Source organism: Rhipicephalus sanguineus, unplaced genomic scaffold (genome assembly GCF_013339695.2).
Source record: "Rhipicephalus sanguineus isolate Rsan-2018 unplaced genomic scaffold, BIME_Rsan_1.4 Seq812, whole genome shotgun sequence".
In the NCBI taxonomy this organism is placed as follows: domain Eukaryota; kingdom Metazoa; phylum Arthropoda; class Arachnida; order Ixodida; family Ixodidae; genus Rhipicephalus; species Rhipicephalus sanguineus.
The window spans coordinates 1-23,698 of record NW_023616042.1 but is presented as its reverse complement, the minus strand read 5'-3'; the positions used below and the strand labels follow the sequence as shown (position 1 = coordinate 23,698).

At 45.3% G+C, this 23,698-nt stretch overlaps 1 pseudogene; it reads left to right on the top strand.

The window, feature by feature from the left end:
* The first annotated feature begins 241 nt into the window (after positions 1-241).
* Positions 242-10,559, top strand: LOC119378382 (uncharacterized; annotated as a pseudogene).
* The last annotated feature ends 13,139 nt before the right edge of the window (positions 10,560-23,698 follow it).

Below are 23,698 nucleotides of genomic sequence, written 5' to 3'. Positions count from 1 at the left end.
GGGGGCAGAGGCGCTACTGATCATGTAGCTAGTAGTACCAGTAGTACCTTTTATTTTTCTTTTGGGTGCTGTGCGCACCGTGTGCAAAGCAACGTAAATGTGAGGAGAGAACACACAGACGCCAAAACAAAGTGGTGTACGCTGAAGAAAAAAAATGCAGACAACTTCGTTGCATACGTTCACTTTAGGAAACCTACGATTCTCTCGCCTAGCCTGCTGCCCGTAGTTGAGCAAGGTACCCTGAGCGAGGCATGTGACGCGCTTGGAAGGATGGGGGATGGGCGCAGCCCTGTCGTAAACAGTCCGGCTGTGGCGGTGGGTCGTCGCGACGAGCAATGCACGTACGCTGACGCCGGCTGCTCGTTGTTTATCGCTGCCGACGGCGAGCCACGCATTGGCTATTGACGCTCCGTAGCTGTCGTCATACGATCCGGCGGCGGGTGCGGCGACGATCGCGCTTGTTTTCGTTTGCGGTCAGCAGCAGACGACGGCTCCGTGATGTCGGCCACGGCACCTCCGCTCGCGGGATGCCCCGACGTCTCGTCTTTTCCGCCGTCTTACAGCGAAGCCACCCGGCAACACGCATCCCTGGGCGGTGGACTGAGTTTCGTGGACTTCTTACCTTACTGCATCAGCTCGGGCGGCCTTTTCAGCACTCCCACTTTCGAGCCGTTCAGGTGAGGCATCTTTACATTGCGCGCTCCAGCAAAGGTTCCGCACCCCACGCTGCTGCAATAACGTGGAAACACGACGCTAAGCTATTCGGGGCTTGTTTCCGATCTTTCGCGAGGCGCTAAGCGGAAAAAAATCGAACCGCTTGATTCCACCGAAAAGCACGCAAGAGGTTGTAGGCGCAGACGAAACTTGTACGCTCGTGCGTGTCTGATCGTATCGCACGGTCTATATTTTGCGAGGTCGGGTTACCGGCAGCTGCGTGTGCTTTTCTTACAGCGAACTCTGTGTTCGTATTTTCGATTCCCTGCGCGGTGCAGGTTGCGCAAACCGCGCGCAGTCGATCCATATTAAGCGAGCATTGCGTTGGTGCCCTGCCTGTTTTGCAAGTGCAATTTTCGTAATGGGGTTGCATGGTTATCCTACGTATCACCGAGACTTCCTTTCCAAATTGCGTTATGTGTACATTACTGTGGCCAACTAGAGGTCACTCGGGGTGAGAAAAACATACAAACAAAATCAAGAACAAAACTTTCCTCGAGCCGTCGTAAGACTGACCTTGGCTCAGCTAGGGTGGTCGTTTTTCCTCTCGTTAAATATATATAGTGAGCGCCATACGCGCATTACACAGATTCCTGAAAAGGTTGATATCACAAACAAGTGCAAGCTTTATGCGCGATCGTTTGATTTTTATCAGCTGCTTTCGTATCCGCGCGCACTGTAAGCATATATGTGTACTGAACTACAGGAAGGCGGTAACGGCCGGTCTTCGCGTTTTTTGTCCGAGCAGCACAAGTATATATATATTATATTATATATATATATATATATATATATATATATATATATATATATATATATATATATATATATATGTATATATATATATATATATATATATATATATATATATATATATATATATATATATATATATATATATACACATACACACATATATGTAATGTGTAATGCAGTTGGCAAATCATTTGAGGTCCTCAAGCAGCACTGATGAATTGTTTATAAGGCACAGGAAACCTTTCGTACGCAGTGTGTCAATATGAAAAGAAACGCCAGAGCTGTGTTCTGAAAGGGTCGTTTTAATGATTGCATTGCGCTTAGTATTACAATGATTGAAAGACTAAAGCACGAACAATAAGCGGTCAAACATGCCATCACGTCCGTCCGCTTTTTGTCCTTTTATGTTTGGTCTTTCATTGGTGTAACACTTAGAGCAACAACAATCATGAGTGTCTACCAACTAGACCCAGTCGTTGCTTTACTAAAGGAAATATTTGTTCATCAACATGCCCCGACAGCAGTTTGTATAGAGAACCCTATTGCCGACACATTTACAGGAGCCGGTTTCTTTGAAGGCAGATTAGGTATTGACATTGCACGCTTGTTCGTGTTTTCTTGGTGATGTTTTTCACCGTCCAACAGATCTTATGACATAATCTTCAGGCTTGATGCAAGGCATGCCTTTATGTATCGGAAGCTTCTTGAATGCTATGGACGATTCTTATCAGATTGCCTGCGCGACACAAATGGCGATATTTGTTCCTTTTCGTATAAACCTAGAGTGAGAAGTCAACTGGAGCCATGATTTTCTCAATCATGTATAATTGCTGTATTGGCTTTAGGTATTGGATTATTGGTCTATTTAACTATTGGAGCCCATGGATTGTGTATTACGTCACCCGTTCCCGTGGATCCTGCTTCGGTCCACGCGAAGCGATTTGCGAAATGACGGAAACCCAAATCACAGTTGGGATCCTTGAGGAGAAATACCGTAATCCTCCCTTGTAGCGTGAATTCTTCCGAGTCGTGTGAATGCTGGCTGCGGAGCGATCCGAATCACGTCACATGTCACCGATTCGTCCGTGATCATGTCCGTTGTGTGAATACAGCTTTACCTGCTTGCTGCCATTACTGACGTATGTTGGGCCAACGCCTGGCTGATATTTCACTCAATGCGAATCCAACAACAGTTGTCCACTGGTTTAATCTTCATTTACGCCGTTATATCCATTAATTTGTTGTGTCTATTATTTCGTTATATCAGTGTCTATCATATCGGGGTTTGTCTGTAGTGTAAAAATTGTGATGCTTTATTGTGGCACAGAATGTACAAGCACATCATATTGAAAGCGTACGCATATGTACACGTAGGCATGCACAGTCGTCACCGGGGCAAAAGACAACACCACCAATGCATGCTGGTATGTTACCCTGCTGTAATGTCACTCTAGCGGTATGGCACGTAGAAAGAAATTGCTAAAGAAACAAATTTGGTCGACGGTGTGGGTGTGGCATTTATCGATTGGCGTTTCGTGCAGGGTTCTGCTGCAGCGTGCCAACGACTGGCTGAAGGAGAACTGCACCTGGGAGGTGAAGACATGCGAGAGCGTCGAGTTCAAGACCTCGTCCGAGGTGGTCAACACCGAGCGCATGACCTACTACGAGTACGGAGAGCAGAGCACCCGCTACGTGCGCAGCCTGAGGTGTGTGTGCGTTTTGCAGTGTGAGCTGTCATGAGCTCACTAACACAGCCGATTTTGGTGGCGATGTTGTCCTCTGCCCCCGATGTCCATCGAAGTCATTGTGCACAATGAAAAAGAAAAAAAATGGGGTTCAAGCCTGGGCGTTCTCTGTGGAAGTGTTCTACCGTCAGCGCTTGAAAGTTGGCTTTGGAGAAAGACCTATTGGGGCGTCATGTTGGGCAATGAGTCATGCTAGCAGTGCTTGAAGACTGCTTGGGAAAAAGGCCCATTGAAGTCCCACATTGGGCAAGTAGTCACGTTAGCAGCTATGCAAATATTGGGTGGCAGAGGTATAGAATCGCACGAGGCGTCACACCAAGGCAATTGCGTAATGAGTGGGTAGTTTAAACCTGCCCGCTCACTAAAAAGGGCTGCGCCATAATTCACCACCATCATCTGTCAGCATAAACAAAGTGTGCAGCTACGTAGGCGCACATATTGCCTTAGAGACGCGTAGTGAGTACTTTGCAACTTTGCAAAATGATGACGAATTATTGCATAGTGGGTGCTTCCCAACTGTGCTTGAAGCAGACCCGTGGAGAGTTTACAATGTGCTCTCAGAATTCTGCTCCTCCAGCCCATACTGTGCCCTTGCTGTGTTCAGCACAAGCCTGGAGTTTTTTGTGTGTATACCAAAGCAACATTCTTGAAGATAACAGTGACTCTTTCACTTTTGCATGATGTAAAGATCAGTACAATGCACCACTGAAACACTTAAAGAGAGCGGCAGCGGCAGGTAACAGCGTGACCAAAATCGGCCTTTTTTTTTTAGCTTATAACACTGTAAAAAGAGCAGACAGTTGTGGTCTTCCTTTGTTTATATGCTCTTTATGCCTCACATGTAATATCTGAAGACATTATATGGGCATAGGGTGACCACCGTCCCATGACTCGTGGGTCTTTCCCACATTGGGGGCTATTGTTCTGCATTGAGGGTATTGTCACCGATGGGCAGTGGCCCATCGGTGACAATACCCTCAATGCGGAACAATAAGTGTATATTATTGATGTATAAAAAGTTTCATTCACACAGATATGTATTTGAACTTCAACTTGTCTCATTTTTTGCTGAGGAATAAAAAAATAAATTACTGTAATTAATTATTCATCGTTCTGCGTCAATTCCCCCTCCTCCCACGGTCATCAACTCGCACATTTCGATTGTAGAAAGGTGGTCGCACTACATGGGTGGGGAAGATTAACAGTGCGAATATTGAAATCGGTTGATTTGTGAAGTAAATTACGCCTTTGGACATATCAGAGCTTGTTGAAGAAGTGTCACGGGCTTGACCGACTTGCGTTGGCTGCGGTGCAGACTGTGGCTGGTTCCTCGGCTCGACCAGAGTCGGCCTGCCCAGCAGTTGGAGTACCGCAACCTCATCCCGCAGCAGACGGGTCATGCGGGCCTGTTTGGGATGCCCACATTCGAGACACTGCACGAGCTTCTGGAACGCTACAACCAGCAGTTAATGCACCAGCCTGCACCAGGTACGTGCGTAGAGTGTATGGCTGTGTTCCAATACTCACCGTAGACTGCTAAATAGACACCTAAGCAGACAATGGCCATTTTAATCCTCATTCCAGTTCTGTCGATGAAGGCAAAACAGATAGCTTCATGATACAGCATTGAAGTTCAAAGCGCCGTTGCCTGTACTTTGATGTGCAAACAAAATTGTGACTGACCAGAAGGCTTAAAACATCAACAGGAAGGTCGTCTGCTCACAGGAAGACACAGTCATGCTTTCTTATACATGTCATTTACGTTGCACTAACTTTTCAGCATGTTTGAACATGAAACAAGTTAGAACAATAAAAATTTTATATGCTCTGAGCTGTCTCTTTGTTAACGTAAGGTGGCGTCATGTCATGAAGACGTCTTCAAGATTACGTAGTTCCATTTCTTGGGCAATGCAGGCTTGAGGCTTTCTTCTAAGCTGTGCAGGTATACTGTCAACAGTTCTGACTGAAATTGAAATGCACTGTGTATAAGTAGAAAGTCATATTACGTGCCTCATGAGAAAAAATTGGAGAAAATTTGTCAGGCTTTCGGTAGCCTCATCATAGACAGTGAACGCCCATTATGTTATGACTGCAGTGACAAATGAGTAGGCCAAGTACACTTTTGCTGTATCCGCAGGTCTTTCAAGATAGGGTGTTGACAAGGTCTTCTTTCATACAGGAAGGGACTTGGTGAAATAGTGTAGCAGAATTCACTAATGTATGACGTGTAACAATCTTTCATGATTGGCTGTTGACAAAATCCTTCTTTGTACAAGAATTAATGAGAACTAACATTTTTCATTTCATTTTATTATACTGTCAGCCCCATTTGGGCTATCACAGGGATGGCAAAAAACAAACACACATACACAAAAATAGGTACTCCCTATACAAACAACTATAATACATAAGAACTGTGCTCTTGAGCACAGAAAATAAGCATAAAATGAACTATACATCTTTAAACACAACATCATTTAGGTTTTTCAAGAAAGATGGTACACATTCCGATAAGACAGCGGAATAGACAATAAAGACAATATACTTTCCTTGGCATTATTGCCTGTTAGTTCTCATTAATATTGTGTCTAACAAAAAAAAAACGAGCCCTAAAAGTCATCTTCTTTCCTTCATTTGTACAAGAAGGGACTTGGTGAAATAGTGTAGCAGAATTCACTGATGTACAAAATGTGAAGATCTTTCCTGACTGGCTGTCGACAAAACCTTTCTTTATACACGAAGGGACTTGGTGGAACAGTGTAGTGGAATTCATTGATGTACAACGTGGGCAGCACCAGGGCTTTTTTTTTTCCTAGGGAGGGGCAACTACAATGAGACAGGTCCTTCAGAGGGGCAGGGGTGCCCATGAAGGAAACTAGCTGTAGCATCAGAAAACTGATGAACCAAGGGATGGCAACAGAACAGGATGGGGGGCAAGGTTAGAATTCCAGGAGGGGACATCATAATCATTTACACCCCAGCCTCAACAAAGTCACATCTGCCATGAAAATAACTTTGTTATATCCGAAAATTCGTTATGAACGTTTATTTGTAGCACTATCTATGACAGCACTATTCTTCATTTACTTCGTTATAACCGATAATTCGTTATATCCGCGATCGTCATATCGAGGTTTGAGTGTATTTAACCTCTCATAGCATGTGTTGTCTTACATGCAGGGCGTGTACTGGCAGTGGAGACGCAAGAGATGAAGATCCCCAGTTACTCAAACTTCGACCCCGATCGGTCGTACTGGTCTGAGTACGGCGGGCGCAACCGACACTTCCTATTTGTCGTCCGTGTCTTCTACGAGCTTGGCTCCACGAGCTGTGAGGAAATCGGTGAGTTCCACTGTGGCTGCGTTATTAGAGCTGTTTTCTGAGCCTTTGTGAAAAGCTGTCAGCTATTGGTAATATTATACGGTGGCATCTGTGTTGGGCAAACATCAAGGAGCAACATTTTGGAGTGCCCTTTGAAGAATACGTTATTTTCTAATGAAATTTTAGGAGTGGTTTGATAAAGGGAACAGAGATAAAAGAGAATGCAGTAAAAGCTGCAAAGCGCTTGAAAGGACAAGGGCAACAGGAAGAACACGCCATGAGCGTTCTACCTGTTGTCCTTGTCCTAGCTTTCAAGTGCTTTGCAGTTATGTCACACCAAAAAGGCCAAACATCCGCATTGGAGAATGAAGTCTTTACTTTGGCTGTCCACTTGTACAGTTCTTCTTCCAAGCTGCAGTGATAGCAGTGCTTTGCTTTACCACTCATTTGTTTTTCTTTTTTTCTTCTTCTTCCAACCAATATACACACACAAGACTTACACTTCCAACACACCTTGCAATATTGTGCATGACTTTGAATGTTATTACAAAAGCTTCATGCTATTTGCTCTTGTATATACCAAGAAAGCGTGGTTAACACCGAAACTCATGTCATCACGTTCACCAATATCTCTGTGGTGCGCACAGGTGTGGCAGACTTCGTGCCCCTGCGGCAGTCGGACAGGTGGCCTCTTCTCGTTCCCGAGGTACGAGCCGTTCAGCAATGTCATCGGCCGTGCAGCACAGTGGTGCTCCCAGCAGGGCTCGCTGCGTTTCTGCAATGCCCAGTCCCTTGAGATCAAGCTGAAGTCAGGTGAGTAACCTTTCCATGTCGTTGCAAAAGTGGTCTGGTAAGCCTTTCGTGATATTGAAGGTCACCTGTAGTTGAGGAATACTCAGATACTTGGAACAAGCTGTTCGCCAAGAACTTTTAAATAGGCAGGCAGACAAATCAGTATAAAAGTATATATTGGGTCTGACTGAATGTAAAGAAATCCAAACTCATACTGATGTTTCAGGTGGTACTAAACCTAACTGCTTTAGCTTTATTCCAATTACAATTCGCAAGGACACTCCTCAAGGAGCAATCTCTAATTGGCTGACACAGCCCTATCCGTCAAGCCACTTCAACGGCTCTGATGCCCTGACAGTAGTGGCTACAAAAATTACACCATCTCCCACTAAAGGGGACCATGAGGTGATGCGAAGCCGGAGCACTTGCACGATCGCGTTCCGTTGGCGCTCGTTGGGCATGCTACCGACCGCGATAGGGCGCGAAGAGGAACGCTGCGCGCGTTGTGTCTTCCCTCTAACCGGGCCGTTAATTCTCACAGGGCGAGCGGGGAACGCGCGCCTGACGACCGCGTTCCCCGCTCGCCCTGTGAGAATTAACGGCCCGGTTAGAGGAGAGAAAGGGGAGGGGTACGCGCATGCACTGGCGCTCATCACGACGTTGTGCAGGAGAGGGGGAGGGGTAATGGAGAGAGAAGAGGAAGGGGAGAGGAAAGGGGGGATGGGGAGAGCGGGAGTGGAGAGGGTTTGCGCATGCGCAGTAAGGGTTTTCACGCCGCACACCACCACCACCGGATTGAACTCCGCCATAAGATGCTTCGCATCTAAAAATCATTTTATTGATTACAAGGTAGGGTACCAACAACTGTCAAAGATGTTATACTTCTACAACATAATGCAGCACCACAACACCAATTCGCCACAGTCATGTATATGTGCTATAGCCATTCACACAATGGAGGCTGCACAGCAACGTAAGCCAACATAGCTGGTGATATTGGAGGTCATGCCGAAAACTTGCACAGGTCTTCATTTCAGGTTCTGCATCATTTCCACAGAGTGGTAACAGAAGTATTCTGCATGTCCTGCAGTTTCTGCAGTCAAAAACAAACTTTTGTTGGCTTTTTCATGATGCACCCACTCGCATTAGAAACATTATACTTAACGTGAGAGTTCGAGCTAGTGGGTACTCCGTACTCAATGGAGTGCTCATCCGTGTTGATTACCATCACTCGTATGGAAACACTTTCGCTTAGTATAGTTGATACATGAAATTTGCCATGTGCTTACATCATGAAAAAGTAGGCTTCTTTACATGGTACAAATTTTTGTTGCACTTGGCTGTTTAGTAGAACCTTGATGTTATTGTTAGCAGCAGAATTTGTCTTACACTTGGGTTTATGCAAGAGTATCGCTTATGTATATTTCGTATTGATTAAAAGGATGGTTTCTTTTGTGTGCAGGCACCATGGTGGACACGCAGCGCATGTCGTACACGGAACATGCGGAGGCGGACCACCTTCTTTGTGCGAGTGTTGAGGGTGGCCTACAGCAAGGAGCCCGTGCCTGTAGAAGGGGGCCTGCCGCCTTCCCCTCCTTTAGCTCTTCACTGCAAGACCTTCATGCCATTGCAGTTGACGCGAGGAATCTTTGTGCCCGAGTTTGAGAGCCTGTCGGCTGGATTAGGGCACCAAGCTCCCTCCCTCCTTTCCATTTCAAAGCGACCACTTTTTGTCGAGGCCTGAATTCATAGATTATGGTGCTCGTTGCACATGGCCATGTTGCAGGTCAGCATTTGAATGTAGCTTAGGTCCCTCCCTCAAGATATACTTTCTTGTTGTTTTTTTTGTGTCATGTGTTTCTTTGCACTTTTATGTAAAGGGACCGACAACCATGGTTAAGACTACTATTTTAACGCGGAGAACGCCGTCATTTGTAATGTGTTGATGTCTTAATATCACAGGCATTGAGCGCGATGAACATGTGAATTCATAGAAGTGCTGTTGCTATTAAATTATTTTACATGAGCGTTTTTCTGGGGCTTCTTGTGTTCTGGCTTTATCACTGTCAAGCCAAGCATTTCGGCGTGGTAGAATAACATTTGAATGTAGCTCCGCCACACAACAGTAGGTGCGAGCACAGCGCAAAGCGGCTACTCTCCAAGTTGACGAGTCTCATGGCAGCTTAGTCACTAAGGTGCATAAGTAAAATTACTTACTGAGAGTGTCTTATCAGTCATTGCACTGACTTCAGCAGCTATATATAGCTGGATACAACTTTAGAAGTCCACGGCATTTCCTTCTCAAAAGGCGGATGCACAGAAGACCTGCACCAAGGGGTGCGCACACCAGACTGACGTCATGACCGGATGGCCCATGACCTCACCTTCGGAGACACATCGCCTAATGCATGAGCGGCACTATTTTCTTAGTCGCAGAGGCATCGGCTTCTGCGCTTTTCTTAACATGTATCAGACTATAATCACAGTAAGGTTAAACAATTTAAGCTGCTAACGATGTTCACTGCCATGATTTGTCCGCACCACTTGCCTAACCATCCTTTGCCTTGGCAACGTTCAGGTGCCCGTGATGCTCAGCTGCGAGACGGTGGCCATGCGCCTGTTCACCGGTGGCGAGGCCCACGCCGGCATCGAAAGCAGCTTCACGTACAACAACGGCAACCGCAGTGAATACTGGATCTTTGTGCTGCGTGTGTACCTGGACGGCTCCTACCAGGAGCCTCCGCAGGAAGTGATGCCTCCTCCGCCAGAGGTGCGCGACGTCGGCTGCTGCGCCATTCTCTGAGCTGCGCGCCTGGCTTCGCTGCACGCTTCGAATCCCTGTCTCTGTCTTCTATGGTGTACGTTTCCTAGTGTAGGCTGTGTACCTTACCTAGAGAAGCCTGGGGGTGCAGTGGAAGCATAGTGCTTGGGGAATCTCCTGGACATGCTGTGTGTTCTGCTTGTTGGGTGTATTTCGTCTCGTCAATGTGCCCTTTCGCCTGCCTTCTGCCAGCGGCCTAACCTTTTCTGCCAACGCTCTCTCATCTCGTCCGTCAGTCTTCGGGCGGACACACATCACCTCGTGTTGGGTGATTTCTGGTGCCCCCTCTGCCTACTTGGGTGCAGTGGGACAATGCGTCTCCTTGGGTGCGCCGTTACACTAGCGGGTACGGAAACGCATGGCCTGGCTATCTTACCGGGAGTACCCGGACGTTACTGCGGGGGTGCCTGCAGAGAGTCTTAAAAGGTGCCTATCTCGTGTGAGCGTTTGGTGTGTGTTAAAATTACTGGCACTGCGCTTATCCGTTGTCAAGGCAGCCTTTTTCGGTAAGGCACGATATCTCGTCACGTATGTTCAATCGGTGATTGACTGGACGGGGACCTCGGCACCTGCCTGGCAGAGACACTTATCTTGTTGAATGGACACACTTCCAATGCATCTTTTTCATCAAGCATCTCCAAGTGGCCCGTTGTGTGCGAGGGAGGCCCGATGCTTGGTTCCCAGCTGCGGTTCAACGGAGTGACTGTATTTATCGCAGTCGACCTTGCCTTGTGCCCCGAAGGTCATCCTCGTGTACTGTATTTCGGATATGTTCGCACAATTAATGTGAAGCTCTATGTGCCTTCAGCCGCTTGATATGACTCTCTATACAGGAAAATGCTTCGCTTTGAATCTTTCTTAGTGTGTTCACATGTTTAGTGATAGATAAGCTACCTGTATAGCTTTGCTAGTTGCAGCAGCTCTAACCAGCAACCGTGCATAATGCATTTCTGGCGTGGAATGGGTACGTTCGTGTGCATTCACCTTATGCAATTACTGTACTTCACTAAAACCCCAACTGAAATGCATTCCATGGTGCCACTCATTAAACTGCAAGCATGACGGTGCGCATCTTGGTCGTGACGAACGTAGAGGTAACCTCGTGATGATGTGAGGCAGCGTTGCACTGAAAGGACAGTTGGCCACAAATGATTTCTACAGGGCCTAAACTTAGCGACATGCATGAGTTTCCATGATGTTGGTCACGGTGCTTCAGAGTTAAAGGATCACTGCATTACCCACAAAACCTAGCACATGGCTGCAACTTCGAATTCGTGACTGTGTGCCCCGGCTTTGCATGAATTGGATTTCTTTTTCCCCGATTACACGTGCCATAAACATTTGTTGCCGACTGTACTCTGGAAAGATACACGACATGGTTAGTGTCTCAATTTAGAGCTGCTTCCTTCCTCGCTGATTGTATATGTAGCCATTTGTTTGTGGTATACAGTCTACCAATGTCCGTATGAGATATGTGTGCTGGCAAAGGCATGCCAACATACATGTGCGGTACTGAGCACAGGCTGCAGCTTAGGAAAGCTCAGTAATTTAACAGATTTAGCAAAAGAAGATTGTTGTCAGCACATAACAGGGCATTGTCACGACAGTACTGTGTGATGCGAGCTGCTTGTTCCACTTACAGATTGCCTGTCAAGCGGTGCTTGAGTGTTGAATGCAAACATTATCACATTATTTTTATTGCGAAAGCGTTTCTTGGATAGGTTGGCAGAAGTATGCGCCCAACTGGCATCGCCACAGTGACACCTGGCGTGCGCTTCCTAAGTAGGCACAATTAGGCCTCTCGCATTGCCCCATTCCTTAAAACACAACTCGGCCACACCACTTTACAGCAGCCCTCTGCAACAACAACCTAGCCAAAAGAAATGCTTTTGCGTTCTCATCTTAAGGATCCTCTGCACCTTTCTTATTTATATTTTTACTGTAGTGCAAGATCTGAATTGAACAGGACATTAGCGCAGTAAACTGTATTGTTTTTTTTATTTAGTTAAAACAATTGCATAATCACCACTGCTTCATTCTCCAATTTTTTTTTCCCGACAGCTCAGGCAAGCCACAGTGCTGAGTCCTATGTTGAACAATCGTAATCATAAAACGCGATTCTGCTGCAAAACATCACTGAGAGCAGAGTCTTTGAGCACAAAATTTTTTTAATTTCTGGTACGTTAAATGTGTTGGTTGAGTTACCTGACACGTGACTTATCGGAGGCTACAGTCTCGGATATAGTTATACATTTAAACCTCAGTAAGTTGATAGAACAATTATCGGATATAATGAATCAAGTGTGAAATTTGCATTATTATTTTTCCACTGATGTCTATGCTTTTAATTAAGAAATATTCAGTACAACAAACGTGTATTTTTATGTGGGATATGACTTTATTGTAATGAGATTCAATCATACAAACTTGCGTGTTCATGATGATGAAAATACTTGACATGGCTGCCTTTGTTTGATAGTTCCAACATTTTGTCATATGTGTTTTTTAGAGCTTTATCATTTCCTTTGTCGAACAAACTAGACACAGCACGCTGTCAGGCATTTATAGCTTTTGTTTCTCTAGCAAAATGTTTATTGCAAAGTTTATTACAGTTATTATTACGTTTTTGTCAGTGTTAGCAGCGAATTGCGCTGCACATGCTGCAACATTCGTGCCCAATTACCATTGAGTCATGTCCGACCTCACACTTCGCATTACCTATGACACTGTTGCTGCATTGTTAAGATTTTATTGTACCCACTGGTGAAAACACGTCAGATTTATATTACGTGTGCGCTTTCACCGTGTTCTTGTCTTGCGAAAATGAAGGAACGAATGTACGCCTTTTTTTCTGTGTGAACAGTCTCGTCCTCGGTAGGTTTGTGTTGTGTGGATTGTCAGAATGCATAGCTTCACCTTGGCATTCAGTTATGCGAATAGAATTTCTTGTATTAGATTGAACAAGTTTGGTTCAACGTCTTTGTTTTAGAGATTTACTGTGTTTGTTTGTGGCGGGGTTCGATCAAAGTTTACAGCGTCCGAGTATTGTTTACAAAGGTGAAGTGACTATGAATTTCCACACATTGCTACATAAAAAGAGGGATTTTTTTTTTCACACAAGATTGTTTTTTTAGGTCCATCTGTCATTGCGTAGATGACCTGACTTTAGTCAGCAACAGCTAAGAAGCTTCTACAAGCAGTATACATCGCTGTGGTGCGTTTGCACATTGCCGTCATTGCTACCCTTTCTTTGACAGTTCTATTTGAAACTGTTGCGCAGAATTCCAATTTCGGACTGCTGAAGCCACTTGATAGTACATTTTTAACTCACTCGCACAAGTTACGACAACAGCATAATGAAAAACTGTTTTCATTGAGAGGGTCATGTGTTCTTTGTTCTATGACATAGGAAGCTTTGGCACCAACACCTTGTTATTCAGATTCTGTCAAGGCGCTCAAAACCCACATCTTGTCATTTACATACAACTTAGCGCGAGCGGTTTCGCTACTGCGGCAAATTCGCGAGTGCTGCCACAGCTGTTGGAGGGGAAAAGCAGGCAAATGATGAATTTGTTGTGTATATATGTAAAACTATACAGAATTATCAAAATCTAGTGTGGCCACAGATCTGCCTATGTATTCGGGCTACTCAGCTGTCAATTTGATAATGCATTTTTTTTTCAGGTGTTTTCACATCCAGAAATACTGCCATCTGCTGTGCATTGTAGAATGTGTGTGAACACCACGATATTGCGTTTCCGTTATGCACATCGGGGTATTTTGTATGGAAAGCCATTGTATACAAATGTGTAACTTGTTTTAACAGCACTGAAAGTATTTCAGAGTAGGTACTGTTTTTTGTTGATTCACGAATGTACTTATGTGTCAAGCTGTCAGTTCTTCCACGTGGAACGGCATGCATGTTGAACAAATGCATTCAATAAAGCGCTTTGTTGGGTGCTACCCAGTGTGTGTAAGATATTCCATATAAAACTGTCATTTCATGCACAGACTGTCTTGGATTCTTGTCACAAATGGCGAAGTTGGAAATTGTGATTCACGCCGATTAAATAGCAATACGGATATGTGATCAATTTTAACTAGGGGCGTTTGAAAAGCAGAAATTGCAGAGTCAAACAGACTGTGAGTTCTCAAGAAAAATAACATTTGAATGCTGAATTAAATGGAGAAAATTTCCAATGGCTAAATGATTTGATGTATCAAGACTATGTCGAGTTCCTGTGGTAAAAAAAAAAAAGGGTAGCTTATTCATGTTACTTAACGATGCATTTAATGCCACTAGGTCAACTGGACAATGTTCAGAACTTTTGTCGCTGATTGCATCTCGGACAGTCAAAGGAGCACCAACGCACAAGAACTTGTTTCGCTTTGCACCATGGAAAGCTCTGGTCCGACGTAATACAGTGGCCACCTTTCCCATGCACCCTGTTCACTCAGTCTTGATATTGGGGCCTTGAATATCTCGAATTATGTGCAATTTTCTTATACCTAAAAAAAAAAAAATGAGTGTGCCATGTGTTGTGGTATCCTACAACTTTTCCATATAACCAACTGCCCTCAAGTAGCTAAATAAAAACTGTTATTAAGTTATTGTTAATTAGTCACTTTGATAAAACTTAAGCAATGGCAAAGTAGTTCCGCCTTGACATCTAGTCTCTGAAGACAACAGCTGTCTTAATGTGACAGTATTTTTATGAAAAAAATCTGTATTTCCTAAAAAACACTGCATATGAGGACAATGTGGGTGATTACCAGTGGTACTTCTGCGAGTGGTCTGAGGACTTTAACAACTCACTTGTCAGTGCAAGGCTCCCAATTATTGAACTGAAGAAATCGAGCGACCAAATGTAGTCAGCACCAGGGGGCGTAGCCAGAAATTTTTCGGGGGGGGGGGGGGGTTCAACCATACTTTAAGCATGTTCGTGTGTGCGTTTGTATGTGTGCGTGTATATATATATGCAAGCAAAACTGAAAAATTTTGGGGGGGGGGGTTGAACCCCCCCAACCCCCCCCCCCCTTGGCTACGTCCCTGGTCAGCACCATGGCTTTGCAAATTGACAAAAATGTCAAATTCAGTGCCAGCTGCTATCATTGGTATCGTAATTGCACCATTTTCAACTGTTGCCTATTCATTTCTGTGCTTTGCCATGCTGTAAATTGATGCAGTAATAATTATTATAAATATGAGGTACTATCACATTAAAAAAGAATGCCAACAGCAGAAGGTGTGGGCTTCAGGCAGAGTCTAACTCAGACATGCTTTAGACTGTCGCTAGGTGAATCTCTACTTTCAGCTAGCGTCGCTGCAGCGCTAGAATATTGCTCCAGCTGGCGCTATCACACCGTGTGTGCTTATCTGCCAGTCATGCCTAGCACTCAGTACGCGCACACGGTGCGATAGCGCCAGCCAGGCCAAAATTCTAGCGCTCCAGTGGCGGCAGCTGAAAGCACAGATTCCATAAGCGACAGCCAAAGCATGTCAGAGTTTGACTCGGCCGGAAGCCACGCCTTCCGCTATTGGCGTTTTTCTTCCATTGCGGATAGTACAAACACATTATGACGTGACCATGTACTGCAGCTTGAAAACTTTGCAGTCGACCACGCTTGACACACTGCGTGAATATTTTTCATCAATTGTGTGCTCGCAGAGGAGGCATCGTAGAGCAACTGGAGGCCTGCTGCGATTTCTGCGAGCTGCTCAGGCATGAAGGAAAGCGACGTCAGCTCGAGCTTCTTCCAAACAATGTAGACAGGAGGGAATACGAGGCGAGACTCCTCCTTGGATGGAGTGCTTCCGCCACGTACAGACCATCAGACAGTGTAGCGTTGCCGAAGAACTGTGGCTAGCACATACTCATGTGACCTTGCTGCAACTCAAGTGTTACACTCTGTTACAACCTATGAAAAATGTAGCTCTGCCCCCAGCCACGCTGTCCCTCCCTCAGAGAGAATTTGCATAAATGCTCCATCCAACAGCGCTTAACTCATTTTCGCGACGTCAAGCACTTCCGAGTATTTCAGACAGAGCCACGCCGGTGCTTGAAACTCCTTTGCAAAAGGACCCTATACAGGGGTCATGTCGGGCAACGAATCGCGTTAACATACATGTAGTATAGCGTTGTAGAAGAGTAAGCTAACACCACGACGTCACACAATGCGAATGGCGCAACGAGTGTGTGGTTTAAAGCTTCCCACCCACTACAAAGAGCTCCGCAATAATTGTTCATCATCAGCCGCCTTACAACAAAGTGGACATATTGCCCTACAGATGGTGTAGCGGGTACTTCACTTCTCCGCAAAATGACGAATAGCGGCATAGTGGGTGCTTCGTGCTTCCCTACTTCGCAAAAATTATGTCGATTTATGGACTAATAGATACCTGCAAGTGTACTTGTATTAGTTGCCCCAAGATTGCAACGGGCTGTAGAAGGCTGCCCTTCCAGCTTTCGCTGTGATTGTGCTGCGTCTTCCGCGCAGGGCCGGCGTTTTTAACAGCGCAGCTGTTTAAGCCGGCCGTAAAATGTTGACCCCTGCCGTAAAACTATCATCATCATGAACTGGTATGTGTCACGATATCTGGGCAAATCCCACTACTTCTCACCGCCACGGCATGGTCTGTAATAACCCTGATGGGTGAGAGAACGAGTGCGGAGAAAAAGAAAGAAAGAAAGACACAAAGAAAGAAAGAAAGAAAGACACAAAGAAAGAAAGAAAGACACAAAGAAAGAAAGAAAGAAAGAAAGAAAGAAAGAAAGAAAGAAAGAAAGGAAGAAAGAAAGACACAAAGAAAGAAAGAAAGACACAAAGAAAGAAAGAAAGAAAGACACAAAGAAAGCAAGAAAGAAAGACACAAAGAAAGCAAGAAAGAAAGACACAAAGAAAGAAAGAAGGAAAGAAAGAACGGAGAGACGGAAAGAAAGATGTAATAAAAAGACAAAAATTCTTGCCCAGAAAAGTTCTACCTAAGGCGGGATTCGAAACCGCGTACCCTCGATCCGAAGGCAAGCATCCTAACCACTCGGCTATCCAGGCACGCTAGCAGACCACAGTATAGCCTTGTGTAGTATGGTGTAGCAAGGGTGTGGGAAAGGGAAGTGAGCGTGAAGAGTAGAGATGTGATAGTGAGGAGGAGGGGAGAGAACAAAGCTTAGCACAGAAAGAGTTAGAAAGAGGAAAATAGGGAGAAAGAAATGCAGAAAGAAAAAGAGAGAGAGGGAACATCAACGAAAGACAGAGAAGGAAGTAGAGAGAGAGAAAAGGCGGAAATAAAGATAAAGAGAGAAATTCTTCCCGAAAAAATATTCTTCATAAGGCACAACGGAAGAGAGAGAAAGAAGTATAGAGAGGCAGAAAAAAAAAGATACAAAGAAACATTCTTGCCGAAACAAAAATACTTCACAAGGCACCCGATTGTGTCCAGAGAGTCATATGGGGCGTCCTAAGAAAGTGCGTACTCCCGAGGAGTAAGTCGCGCATCTCGAAGGTAGACGTGTCGGTCGACGGGGCGTTCGAGCGGCGACGGGCCTGTGCTTCGCTGTGCTAAGCTTTGCGCGACTTAGTGCATACATGAATATTTTTTCTTCCTTTTCTCTTTTTTTTTGTCTTGAAATTCCAGGATGTCAGCGAGAAAAAACAGGAGACTTAGATGCGAATTTGAGAGCAAACTGGCGTAGCCGATTTTCTAGTTGAAATTTGAGACTTTTAGTATAGGTTTAACGATACAAATGCCGGATTTCTCGACTGCGCGTGCGCGGGCGTTGGTAATGTTACCGGGGTGCTCCCGCAAGTGCGACCCGGTACTCCGCGCAGTGCGGTCGTGGCAGCTGGTCGGTGACGATAACGCTCAGCTAAAACTCTCTATAAAGATAAGGAAAACAATGTAATAAAATTGGTTGGGCGACTGATTTATCAAGTGAGGTGGACAACCGATATTCTACAAGAGTGACATAACGACAGGTGTCAAAGGAAGGGAGCAGCGGTGTAGGTGGTCAGCGAACTTCACGGGATAATGTATACGTTGGGAAATTCGTATCGTGCAAGCAGCAGACGTAAGTCATCGTTCATTGAAGTTAGCTTTATTCATGCTGTTGAGCTATACAGCGCGATAGTGACGCCGGTGACTGCGTCTATTTATTTATTTATTTATTTATTTATTTATTTATTTATTTATTTATTTATTTATTTATTTATTTATTTATTTCAAAATACTACAGGCTAATTGGCCCAAGCGGAGGGGCAGTACACATAAAAAATAAAATACAAGGATGGCATAATACATGTATTGGTACAAACTAGAACTAATACAGAACAATAAAGGCTCGACAACAAAAGGCAATGGGTGCATAAATTTAATAACGCTCATATGTAGTAAAGAAACAAAATCAGCACTTAGAAAACATTTAAGCTAACAAAGCTACAAAAAAACTGGACCACATGCACTGTTAAGAAAACAGAAATAAAAAGTCCTTTTACTCCTTTCGGAGAGTTCTGGCTTGCGACGTATATGACTCTCTTTGAAGATCATTGCACTCTCTTCGGAGAGTCGTGTGGCCCAAAAATGAGTTAATGTGCCTCTTTAAAGAGAGTCATATACGTGGCTGGAGGGAGCTATCCGAAAGGAGTCACTCATACTCTTTTATTTTTTTTTTCAGAGTGTGGTTTCTGCGTGTCTATTTGTTTCTGATCGTAATTGTTGCTCTGGATGTGAATGCGCTTGACGTCTTGCGCTTATGTTTGTTTTGTTTTTTTTAAAGTTCCGAATTGTGATTAGACCGCCCGGCCTGATCACGCCAGCGCGAGACGAATTAATGGTGGTCCTACGAGAGGCTTTACAACTGTTATTTTTCTTTTTAGAGCACTTAAAGGAAAAGCGGCGAAAGAGAAGGGCAACACACTTGTTAGAGGATTCGGAGGCGCTAAAAATTGGAGCGCTAATCCGCCGGCGTACAGGCCCATAGACCATGTTCGCGCGGCTTGCTTTGACATATAGCTACCTTGGCGTGCAGCTCATGGTGGCGTATACGTGACTCGATGTTTTCGAGACTGCCTGAAAAAGCAAACAACTTGAAAAAGCAAGAAAGAGTGTGTGTGTGTGATAGGGTGGCTAAGCTCTTCTTCTTTATGGTCCTGTCGCAATAGCGAGAAGAGATTGCTCGCGGGCTGTGCTTCTCTCAAGTAAAACTTTGCTCTAAGGTTTTACCCAGCTGGTGTGCGTGTCCCAAGCACACGGCTTTCTGTCAACGTCGCTTTGTTGTGATTTCGGTGCTGTGTACCAATTTTCGTTCGCTTAGAAATGTTTTTATTTTATTTTATTTTTTAGGTGGGGTGGGGAAGGTGCACAACGCAGGCAGGCTCTTTGTCAAATGCCACCCACGCGTTAGATAAAGCGCGCGGAGGCGTCGCCAGATGTTTTAGTGGCCGATGACTCGCGAAAAATTAATAGCAAAAGAAATGGCCCCGCGCACAGCCAGCGACTGTGAGGATGCCTGGCCCTGCTATTGTGCAGTTCAATCGTTCGAGCTCTCATTTCTTCGGTGCTCGGCGAAATTGTCGCGATTTTCAGCACCCACACTTCTCTCAATCTACTTATTATTTTTTTTTCCTTCGACGTATATTTGGGACTTCCCGGACTGTAAAAGCCTCAATATTGCTACCCACGCTTGGTCTAGTTTCTCTCCAAGTGGTAGCGTAACTTTTCTGTTTTATCGTAATCGCCCAAGGCGTATTGCCTCGCTGCTTTTCGATGGCATTTTTTATCGCTTATCCCACTGAACCTGTCGGTCTATTCGCTTGGAGTTCTTTATCGCTAGTAGTAGCGTGCAGCATTTCCCTCTACACCCTTATTAATCAGCTAGTCCCGGTTAATGTACTAGATATAGCCAGGAAACGACACTTTTGTTCGTCTAGTTGCTTCCCTGTAACGAGCACTTTACCCTGGACATGATTAAGGGTAATATTAGCAGCTGACGTTGAGCTGCGGATTCGGATCTTTCTGCGGCACTCCGCAGTCGGTTTTCGGCATCGTCACAAATTCACAGACTATGCGGGTAACAACGGACACGCAACATCGACCGCTTTGCAGCTACTCTCTGTGAATACAACTGCACAGTACATTGTCGAGGAGGCGGGGTGGGGGAGGGGGTTAGAAGTGCGCACGTTGATAGATCGTGGTACCTTGCATATATATTCGCCTCTGAAACGGAAAACGTACCACATGTTCATACAGTGCGTGCTTGAGGACCCGGCCCATTGCAAACTTTCATCTCGACACCGCAAGGCAACATACATTTCGCAGTGGTTTTCAAACAACGTAACGCCTGCGAGTTTTTGCGCGGCTGAGCTTTGTCCTAGGACGTCTCATCTCTCTTGCGGCTTCTCTACGTACGTTGCCGTCGTTCTCGAAGCGTCATTCTCGATGTAAACTTTTCTTGTCCACAACTGTATGATGGGTGTGTTTCGCGACCGCAGTGTCTTATATTTTGCATGAGGTACCAGATTGCTTGGCTTCCCCATAAAAATGATGACGTGTCCTTCAGAATATAGAACTGTGGTTCTTCATTTCCTTGCTCTTGCTCAAGTCCCCCCCCCTCCTCTTTTTCTCTCTGTCTACGGCCTACGTTTCACAATTTCACAATTTTGGCTGCGTGAGTGTTTGGGATCGAGGCGTTCGTCATTCCATGTGTGATGCAGTGAATTGCTATGAGGCATTTGTGAATTATAAATCATAAGCGTGGTATAAAACAAATTCCGTATGGCGCTATAGTACACGAGATCGAAAATAGGGAGCTTATTTAGGTTTCTCAGCGCCGTCGCCAAAATCCTCACTGTCATAGGTTTTCCGGCGTACCGCGTTCTCTGCGAAGCGCTGTTCTGTTAATGTTTTTCTTTCTTTCTTTCTTTCTTTCTTTCTTTCTTTCTTTCTTTCTTTCTTTCTTTCTTTCTTTCTTTCTTTCTTTCTTTCTTTCTTTCTTTCTTTCTTTCTTTCTTTCTTTCTTTTAAAAATTGCGAAAAACTGCTCGGACAACTCATCTTGGATTGGTGTCACAAAATGTATGCGGTTAAAACTGGTTCGGAGCTCTCCAGTCTTTACGCTACACTTGGCACAACCAGCGTACGTGTCGCTTTGGGAAGGCGAACGCAGCTAATCAATAAACCACTGGGTGATAAGCTTATAAGTTTACCGTTCAGTCATGAAATTCTTATTATATCTGTATATCTTGACATGCCGTCATTAGGACCTCGTTAGTTCGTGTACCATGAATTTGTCTCACTCTCACTCTCTTTTTTTATCTTCTTGCTCTGCCTCTTTCACCGTTGGAGAAGCACACCGTGCGCAAGGGGGGAGAGGGGGTGCACCGAACTAGTGTTGATGCTATCGCGCGTGCGCGACGCGCTATAGGCGTTGCATGTTTTGCATACCCTAAAAATCGCAGTACCAAAACTTCCAGTGGCTGTCACACGCGGGAGAATCACGTGACTTGAAAAGAAAGGTCACGCGTGACGTCAGGCCACAACCAAAGTTTCAATAAAATACAATGGTTCTGTCTGGCGTTGCGTTGCATAAGTGCATCGCTATTTTGCCAGTCTCAGTGGTTGGTGCGTGTTCCTAGGGGAGTCAGTAACCTACGCCGTGACCCTTGGCGGTTATCACTACGTTGCCAGCTTCACCACTGCCTGAACCAGAGTGGAGAGCAACGTGACGCTCTACCAGTGACGTCATTCCTGACGTGTCTCTTGGGGTCACGTGACTGTCCCGCGTCGGTCTCCGGCGGCCGGAAGTTCCACTACTGCGCTTAGTAGGACTGGCGTAGCCAGGGAAAGGGTTGGGGGGGTTCAAACCCCCCTCCCCCCAAACTTTTTTCCAATTTTGCATGCGTACATAAACACGCACACATACAAACGCACACACGAACACACAAAGTATGGTTGAAAACCCTGCCCCCCGCACGTCCCCCCTGAAAGAAGTTTCTGGCTACGCCACTGCTTTTTTAGGGTATGGAAACGCGCAACGACGATTGGTTTTGCGTCCGGGAGACTGCACTTCATTATAACAAAGTCAGATTAGCGCAAATGAAGACGGACACAAAAAGTCCAGGCAGACAAGGACAGGCACCTGTCCTCGTCTGCCTCGCCTTTTTGTGTCCGTCTTCATTTGAGCTAATATGACTTCGTTATATATAATGCAATACCAAACAGCCCAACAACAGCCTGTCCTACTGAATAGTGTATTTCGGATTTATAGTCCTATCACCCCTACACACATCGTTGAGCAAAAACAAGGAAGGGAGGAAGGAATGCAGCCTTGCATAATGTCGACCGCGTTTCGCCGAGTTCTGTTTGGGCGGCGCTTTATATAGCGGATGCGGGAAGCGCTTTTCCGAAGAAAAATGCCTCTCTGACATTGATTTCCTAGCTTTGTTCATTATAGCAGGAACAAAAAGCTACGTTATGTGCTTACTCATGCAGACAGACGGCAGCTTCTTTAATAATAACAATAATAATAACGAGGACCAGGATGTCGTCCTGTCGCCGAGGCATAAACGACCTATCTGCTAAAAATATCATATCCATCGTTCTTCTATATAACGTTTCCTACTTGAGATGTCATGCGCACTCTTTGTGTTTCGCGTTCAGCGAAAGCTTTTCGACGCCTGCAAGAGACGCGTGGTTTCACTTCTTGTTTGTTTGTTTGTTTGTTTCGCGTTCGAAATTCCGATTGGAAAACTTTTCTGTCCTTTTTTTTCCGCCTTCCAGCAAAGAAAGCAGCCGCTTTAGCCTCGCTAAACGCCACTGTCTTTAGCAATGCTTCCTTTCGGGAACTCCGTGCGGGCCTTGCGCGTGACCGTGTCCTCGCAACGAGCTGCGATTTCCCGTCGCGCGCAGATTTCCATCACTGCATTTTCCCGTTGTCTTCGATTCCTGGAACGACGACACGTTAGCGCCTGCTCACCATTGTGCGCATTGGAAGCGTACGCCTCTCTCAGTGAACTTACAAATGAGAATAACATTAGTGTCGGAAGCCAAGCCGAGGCATTTCGCTGGCAGATGTGAGCGGAGTGTTTTTTCTTTCTTTCGTTTCGCTTCATTTAGCCTTCTACCTTGTCTTAGCCTTGAATGTCTGCGCTGCCTCCCTTGCTTTAACTGGTTTCAATACAGGCCCGACGCTAACAATGGCCAGCAGCTCGCCAAGACTTAAAATATTTCACAACTCCTCCAGTCCAATGTTCGTTATACTGCCTTCATACATCGATATTGCGGCCACCTGCAAAGCAGTATCGGGTTATTCAATCGAATCCCAAGGGCCCTTTGCCGTGGCGTCTTTCACAGATGGCGTATTGCCTTGGCGAGTTGGTCAGCCGATGTATCAGCCAACGAAGTAATCAACTACGAACTTTTATGTAAAAGAGTACCGCTTGCCATGCAGATAGTTGGCTTGCTTTTGACAGCACGCGCGTGGTTATGCTCATTAGCCTGCCTTCAGTAATTTGCCACGTTAGATAATGTTATAATGCAGTGTGTCCAAATTAGG